We start from the raw sequence: 8,630 nt of genomic DNA on the forward strand, positions 1-8,630 counted from the left end.
TTTCTCTCCTCACGCTGCCAGACGACCCAAACTCTCAAGCCCAAAACGTGCAGCAGCAACCCACCATTCTTCTTTTCTTCTTCACGCTGATCCCGTTCCCTGGCCTCCAAGCATACCCCCCTCTCTCTCGATCACACGCTCCTTATAGAGCTGTCCTCCGAGAGTCCTACCGGAAATAGGACGCGGAGATACTTCTTACGCAGCCAGGACCAGCGGAGAGCTGGAGTCCGCAAACAAGCCAGCTGGAAGCTTTCTCTACGCGGCGTGCGAAACAGGGACGGTTCCGGTTCGACGCTGGTGATGATGGGCCCCAATTATAGTATTTCTTTCGAAAATCAGAGCCGTTTAATGTATCTGTAGGACCGATTTAGGCCATGAGCCAAAATCTGGAATGAATCCAAATCTTAGGTGGGCCGCAATATCAATCAACGTGGCGTCCTTTCCTCCCATCTTCCAATCTTGCTGTTGTGCATGGTTGCAAAAGAACACCATGGTTCTTGTTGAAATCATTCCTTGGACCCATTGGACAGCTCGGATCATCCATCTAGATGATCCTTGTGGGCCACAAGAATCCAACCGGAGCCCCTGTTTTCGATTTTTTCGTCTCTGCTTCGGATTCCACGGAAGTATAATAATCAGTGGGGCCACTAGGGAAATCTTCTAGAAAATCAGCTCCGTCCATTAGCTTCCTTTCAAAAATCCATTAGGGAGTGGTTGGTTTTGAATTGTCTTATGCGTGGCCCACAAGAATTTTCTCACTGCCGTCCATCCTCCGTTTTGACGGTTGAATTCTGATATATGACATCTCCTAAGATTCTGTCACCTAGGCGTTAGCAATGCAGCCTTTGAGATCTAAATGAACGGCCTGGATCTTTTAATCACATGATGAGTGGGGCCCACTAAGCAAACCGACGGACGGACGTTCGTCATGCTGTTGCAAAATTTGAGTAATTTGAGTTTGAGTCGGTCAGCGCCTGCTGACCGACTTTGAGTGCACGGGTGCACTGCTGGTGCACTTGCAAACTGTATACATTCACTGCACATGGGGTCCATCATGGTGTACGTACAAAATCTCCTCCGTCCATCTGGTTCTTCACATGATTTAAGGCGTCGAGACCGAAGATGAGGTGCATCCAGAGATCAGGTGGGCCCCAGATCAGTAAATTGTGGGCTGAAATGTCCGTTGGACCACTTCCACAGCGATCCAATGGATGAAATTTTACGTGTACGGTTCATTTATGGTCCTCAGGCCACGTATGGAGTTTCGAACTGATCAGATGGTAGGAACCTGATGATCTTGCATTCTTGGACGTCTTTTCAGGCCACTTGAGCTTCAATTCCTCGATTTTCTTGGATCCCTGGCGTGCAAATCTATCGATCTTGGTCTCCTAAGGTCCGTCCCATGCTTTAGTGTCATCAGATCGGTAAATCCATGCTTTTTAGTGTCCTTTCCCAGTCCAAGCTCATGAAGACGCCCTGCATCACAAATACAATTAAATTAGGCTATTAAACGGTGTCATGCTTGTGAATCCATACAATAAATGGGTCTGATATGCAATATTTGACCCTCAACACAACCCCCAACCAGCATTTTGCTAGTCCCGAGCAAAGTATGCGAAAAATAAGTTGAGAATTACAGGAGAATTTCTATGAACTCGAGTGATTTTGGAAAACAATCTAGATATTCAGAATTCAACAATTCATGAATGTTGGGCCTTACTCTCTCCTAGACTCAAACACACGGTAAACTTCATTCAAAGTATTAGTCCCTTAATTAGAAATAATCCTAAACATTGAGTTCCACAGATGTAAAGTGTAATCCCAACTTTCAACATTAATATTCAATTCTTTATTTCAGGATATCGTTGGTAATCAACAAGAGAATTCATAATAACCAAAGCTTGCCTCAAAGATCATCTTTTCATTCCTTCAGATTTTTATTTATTTATTTATTTATTATTATACTAAAAACCAAGAAGGGGAATGAAGTCCACACGTATAGGTAGCAAACCTATAGTGAAGATTCTTTGCCTAACCTTTTTCAACGGTATCTCTTCCTTTTAATTGATCTTGACGAGCAATTGTTCAAGTTGGTTCCTTCTATGCTTATTGATCCCCAAATTAACCCTTTAGTTTTAAACTGAAATCTTGATGTGTAAGCGAGATGTGACATGTGAAATCATGACTCAATCAATGTTTACAACTTCTAATCATGGATTAATAATTAAACTTAACTGTGAAATCTAACGAGCAACTGAATCCAAGGGCAGTAAATCACCAACATTCCATATCCTGTAATTCTAAATCAAAGATGGTTGTCAAATCACTTTGAATTCTCCAGAAAGTCCAGAAAAAATTTAAAAATTTTCACACTTTTTGCTCAAGATGAAAACACTGATTAGGTAACCTAATCTCCCACCCCCAACTTAAAAGCTACATTGTCCTCAATGTAAAGGATATGAGTATGGAATGCGCATAGGACAACAAAAGTAAAGAAAAAGTGAAGGGAAGATAGTACCTGGATGATGAATCGTGAGAGACTTTCCAAGAGATCGCAGCATGGAATCCGGTCAGCACGAGAGAGAAAGTGACACAAAACTAACAAAAATAAAATCCTACCTATACCACTTTCGCAGGTGCTCTCGATTGCATTTAGCGCATGCAACAAGCCTTTAAACCCCTAGGTTACCCCTAGTGGACGAGTTGTAGTCTCGTGAGGGTTTGCAGTAATGTTACCCACAAACATTGAACTAATAAATGACATGAAATGAAGAACTGAGTTGCTTCCCAGGAGCGCTAAGTTTACCGTCTTCAGCCAGACAAATAAAGCAACTACCCTAGTCCTAAGAAAACAGGAAACCTACCTATACCTCCATCAGACTAGGAGATCAATCCTGGTAAACAGGATCAGTCAGAGGCATGGACATGTCCTCTGAATCAAATTTCTCGACAAATGGTTTCAATCGATGGCCATTGACTTTAAACTCCTTGCCATTGTCGGGATCTCTTATCTCAACGGCCCCATGAGGAAAAACAGTAACAACAATGTAAGGGCCGGTCCAACGAGATCGAAGCTTACCCGGAAAGAGATGTAATCGAGAATTGTACAAAAGGACCTTCTGACCAGGCGTGAATGATTTTCGCGAAATGTGTTGGTCATGAAATGCTTTCATCTTGTCCTTGTAAATTCTCGAATTATCGTACGCATCATTCCGGATTTCCTCAAGTTCATTCAATTGAAGTTTGCGTAGCGAGCCAGCGTTGTCAAGATTGAAATTAAGATTTTTGATCGCCCAGTACGCTTTATGTTCCAGCTCCACAGGCAAGTGACAAGCCTTCCCATAGACAAGTCTAAAGGGAGACATTCCAATAGGAGTTTTAAATGCAGTACGGTATGCCCATAAGGCATCGGTCAATCGGATTGACCAATCCTTACGATCTGGGTTAACCGTTTTCTCCAAAATGTGTTTGATCTCCCTATTGGAAATCTCAGCTTGTCCACTTGTCTGAGGATGGTATGGGGTGCTCACCTTATGAGAGATACCGTATTTCTTCATTAAGCTCTCGAATGGTCTATTACAAAAGTGTGAGCCCCCATCACTAATGATGGCTCGAGGCGTTCCGAATCGAGAAAGGATGTTTTCTTTTAGGAATTTAATGACCGTGCGATGGTCATTCTTTCGACACGGAATCGCTTCGACCCATTTAGTGACATAATCCACGGCGAGCAAAATATACAGATTTCCAAACGATTGGGGGAATGGTCCCATGAAATCGATGCCCCAGCAATCAAATGCTTCAATGATAAGAATGGGATTCAAAGGCATCATATTTCGATGGGACAATGCTCCCAATTTCTGACAACGCTCACAAGCTTTGCAAAACTCATGAGTGTCCCTAAACATAGTGGGCCGCTAAAAGCCACACTGCAGAATCTTGGCCGTGGTCTTTTTAGCAGAAAAGTGACCGCCACAGGCCTCTGAGTGACGAAAGGAGATGACGCTCGATGCTCATCGTCTAGTACACATCTCCTTAGAATTAGGTCTTGGCAATATTTAAATAAGTAAGGATCATCCCAGAAAAAGTTGCGCACCTCGGTGAAGAATTTCTTCTTATCTTGCGCCGTCCACTGTGTCGGTATGGCACCTGTAGCAAGATAATTAGCAATATCAGCGAACCAAGGTGAATGGGAGACTCTGAACAGTTGTTCATCAGGGAACATGTCATTGATATGGGTCGCCTCAAGGGAATCAGAGGTATTAAGGCGAGAAAGGTGATCGGCCACTACATTCTCTACTCCTTTTTTATCTTTAATTTCCAAATCAAATTCTTGGAGTAGAAGGATCCATCGTATCAAGCGGGGCTTAGAATCATTCTTAGAGAGAAGATACTTCAGTGCCGCATGATCTGTATAGATAATGATCTTGGATCCGATCAAGTAGGACCTAAATTTGTCCAAGGCGAACACTACAGCTAAGAGTTCCTTTTCCGTAGTCGAGTAGTTCACTTGGGCAGAATTTAAAGTTCTACTTGCGTAATGAATGATGTAGGGCCTCTTATCTTTTCTCTGGCCTAGAACCGCCCAAAGAGCATAATCAGAAGCGTCGCACATAAGCTCAAAAGGAAGGCTCGATCGGGTGGTGCATGATAGGTGCGATGGTTAACGTGCCTTTAAGCTTGGTGAAAGCTTCCTGGCATTGCTCAGTCCACTCGTACGGAGCATCCTTTTGAAGAAGATTACATAAAGGGCGAGAGAGAAGACTAAAGTCCTTTATGAATCTCCTGTAAAATCCTGCGTGTCCTAAGAAGGATCGCACGTCTCTGATGTTCTTGGGTGGAGGTAGGTTAGATATAAGATCGATTTTTGCCTTATCTACCTCGATTCCTTTGGACGAGATGATATGCCCAAGGACAATTCCCTTCTGAACCATGAAATGGCACTTCTCCCAATTAAGTACCAAGTTCTTTTCTTCACATCTTTTCAGCACACATTTAAGACTTTCCAAGCACTTGCTGAAAGATGGACCGTAAATAGAGAAATCGTCCATGAAGACCTCTAGATATTGCCCTACCATATCAGAAAAGATACTAAGCATACATCGCTGAAAGGTGGCAGGGGCATTACATAGTCCGAATGGCATCCTTCGATAGGCAAAGGTGCCGTAGGGACATGTAAATGTGGTCTTTTCCTGGTCTTCAGGGGCTATCTCTATCTGGTTGTAGCCCGAATACCCGTCAAGGAAACAGTATTAGGAATGACCAGCTAACCTTTATAGGATCCGATCAATGAATGGTAAAGGAAAGTGGTCTTTCCTCGTGACGGTATTCAACTTCCTGTAGTCAATGCACATTCTCCAACCAGTAGTGACTCTAGTTGGCACGAGTTCATTATTAGCATTGGCTACGATGGTGATTCCGGACTTCTTAGGGACTACTTGAGTTGGACTCACCCATTGACTATCAGATATAGGGTATATAATACCCACGTCCAATAGTTTAAGAACCTCGGCCTTAACCACTTCCTTCATGTTGGGATTTAGTCTACGTTGTGGTTGCCGAGCGGTTTTTGCATTATCCTCAAGGTATATGCGGTGAGTACAAATCGAGGGATCGATTCCCTTGAGGTCCGCTATCGTCCATCCCAGGGCTCCTTTATGTTCAATGAGAGTAGAAATGAGCATACTCTCCTGTTCTTTCTCCAGGTGGGCAGAAATCACCACCGGGAATGTCTCATCTTGATCTAAATAGACATATTTCAAATCAGATGGCAAATGTTTTAGGTCAAGCTTCGGCAGCTTGAGGTTAGACGGTAGAGGCACTACATCGGTTTGTGGCAATTCTTCGAATTGTGGTCTCCATCGGTTAACTTCAAGTACCGGTGCAGTATCAAGCAAGGCGCACGTCTCCCTAATCATGTCATCATCAAAATCATGGGAGTGGGCCAGGCACGTCTCTAGATGGTCGGAGGATAAGGTCAGAGGTGTCGTATCTTCCACGAAAGAGTCAATCATGTTAATATCGTGGAAATCGTCATCATCCTCTGAGTTGCTGCCGTTATTGAAAAAGATGTTTGACTCCAATGTCAAATTTCCAAAAGACATAGTCATGATACCATTCCTGCAATTGATAATTGCATTTGACGTGGCAAGGAATGGGCGACCAAGAATGACGGGAATCTGAGTGCTCATGTTATTGATGGGTTCGGTGTCCAGGATGATAAAGTCTACAGGGTAGTAAAATCTATCAACTTGGACCAACACATCCTCAATTATCCCTCTTGGTACACGAACAGAGCGATCAGCAAGTTGTAGTGTGGTTAGGGTGGGTTTTAATTCACCCAAACCTAACTGTTTGTATACCGAGTAGGGAATCAGATTGACGCTCGCTCCTAAGTCAAGAAGTGCGTGATCAATTCGATGGTTCCCGATTACACATGATATGGTTGGGCTACCGGGATCCTTGAATTTCTGCGGCACGTCTTGCTTCAGGATGGCACTCACTTTCTCAGTCAAGAAGATTTTCTTTTGAATAATTTTCCGTCGCTTGGTCGTGCATAAGTCTTTTAGGAATTTGGCATATGAAGGTATCTGTTTAACGACATCAAGTAGAGGAATGTTGACTTTCACCTGTTTCAACACCTCTAGGATATCCTGAGAGTTAGAGAGAGGTTTTGGTGAAACCAACCGTTGGGGGAATGGAGCAACTGGCTTCTCTAGAAGTTTCGGTTCCACTTTTTGTGGGGCATCAGTGGATCCATCATTGTTGTCCTCTTCTGGTTCTTGAGGCTTTTCGGGCCTAACCGGAAGAGTTTTATCAATGATCTTCCCACTCCTAAGAGTGGTGATGGATTTAGCATGTCCCATCTGATTTGAAGAGCTGGGATCATTATTCTCGTATTGCGGTTTAGGATTGGGGAGGGTTTGTGCAGGAAGCATCCCCTTTTCTATAACCGTCATACGAGAATCTATCTTTTGCATAAAATCTGTAATTCCCCACATTGCCTGAGCCAGCTCTTGTATGGGATTTTGAACCGGTTCCTCTTGAGGTTTCACTTGATTTGGATTTTGATTGAAGAAACCTGGAGGAGTCGCCGTTTGTCCATTCCTCCAACTAAAGTTTGGATGATTTTTCCAGCCAGGATTGTATGTGTTGGAGTTAGGTCCAGTAAAAGGTCTTTGATAGTTGTTTACGACATTGGCTTGTTCATTCAACACTCCTCGAAAGGCGGGTATTGTAGGACAATTTTCAGTTGTGTGAATGTTGCAATCACAGATGCCGCAAACAATTTCATTGACCTTATCCTTCTTTCCTTCCATGGCCTCAACTTTCCTTATGAGCGTAGTCACTTTACACTTGAGATCATCCTCTTCTTTCAAGAGATATAATCCACCTTTCTCCTTTAATTGAGTCGGCCTAGACGTGGTGTTCGACTTTGGGTAATAGTCCCAAGATTGTGTTTTTTCAGCCAAACTATCGAGGTAGTCCCATACCTCGTCGACATCTTTATTAATGAACTCTCCATTACACATTGTCTCGACCATTTGGCGCATGGAAGATGTCAGTCCATCATAGAAAAAATTTGTAATGCGCCACGTTTCAAATCCGTGTTGTGGGCATGAACTGACCAAATCTTTGAACCTTTCCCAACATTGAAAGAATGTTTCATCTTCCTTTTGGGCAAAGTTCATAATCGCTTTTCTGAGGGTAATCGTTTTATGATGTGGGAAGAATTTTTTTATGAATTCCCTCTGCATGTCGTTCCATGTGCCAATGGATCTAGGACGCAGTGAATGTAACCACGTCTTAGCTTTCTCTTTTAAGGAAAAAGGAAAGAGTTTCAGCCTAATTGTATCTTCAGATACATTAGGAAAACATAATGTAGCTATTATTTCATCGAACTCTTTCAAATGTAAATATGGACTTTCAGATTCAAGTCCATGGAATTTGGGAAGGAGTTGGATAACTCCTGGCTTGATGTCCATTTGTCCTGTGTTTTCAGGAAAAATCATGCATGAGGGCGTACTCACTCCCGCCGGTTGTAGAAAATCTCATAAAGTACGAGGCGGGGGTGCCTGTTGCACCTCATTCTCATCTTGGGTATCCTCCACCCTGGGTGGAAGTAGAGGAGGTTGGTCTTCAGCCATAACTTCACTTAACTCAGGGGATTTCGAGTGGTGTCTAGTCCTGCGATGGATAGTCAACCCCTCAACCAATCCTCCTTCAGTCAAGAGACGTCGAGTGTCGTCACGGGCCCACTTGGGCATGAAAAACACTCGCAGCCCTCGATTAAAAACCTAATCCTAAGAAAGGAAAAGAAAATCTAGAAAGAAAGAGAGAGTTGGAAAGAAATTACCAAATTGGAGTCCTAAGTTAAAAACCTGCAAAATAAAACAAAAATAAGTTAGATTCCTAAAAAGAGAAGAAAAATAACAGTAAATTAATTTCTAAAAGAAGGAATTCTTAAAAGAAAGTGGAAATTTCTAAAGTAAATTAGGAAAGATCTAAACTAGAGAGTAGATTATTAAAAGAGGACTGAAAGATAGGGAGTAGGGAAAGAGCTTACCAAATTAGAAATTTCTATCTTAAAGGCCTACAAAATAAGAAGGTTAGTTCCTAAAAAATATTCTAAA

General features: G+C 42.7%; 1 non-coding gene across 1 annotated transcript; it reads left to right on the plus strand.

Moving 5' to 3' along the window:
• Positions 1-7,599: 7,599 nt before the first annotated feature.
• Positions 7,600-7,706, plus strand: LOC131254514 (small nucleolar RNA R71). Its single transcript, XR_009175625.1, has one exon. It is a non-coding gene; the product is annotated as a small nucleolar RNA R71 (small nucleolar RNA).
• Positions 7,707-8,630: the final 924 nt, after the last annotated feature.

The sequence above is a fragment of the Magnolia sinica genome, chromosome 8, assembly GCF_029962835.1.
Source record: "Magnolia sinica isolate HGM2019 chromosome 8, MsV1, whole genome shotgun sequence".
Classification (NCBI taxonomy): domain Eukaryota; kingdom Viridiplantae; phylum Streptophyta; class Magnoliopsida; order Magnoliales; family Magnoliaceae; genus Magnolia; species Magnolia sinica.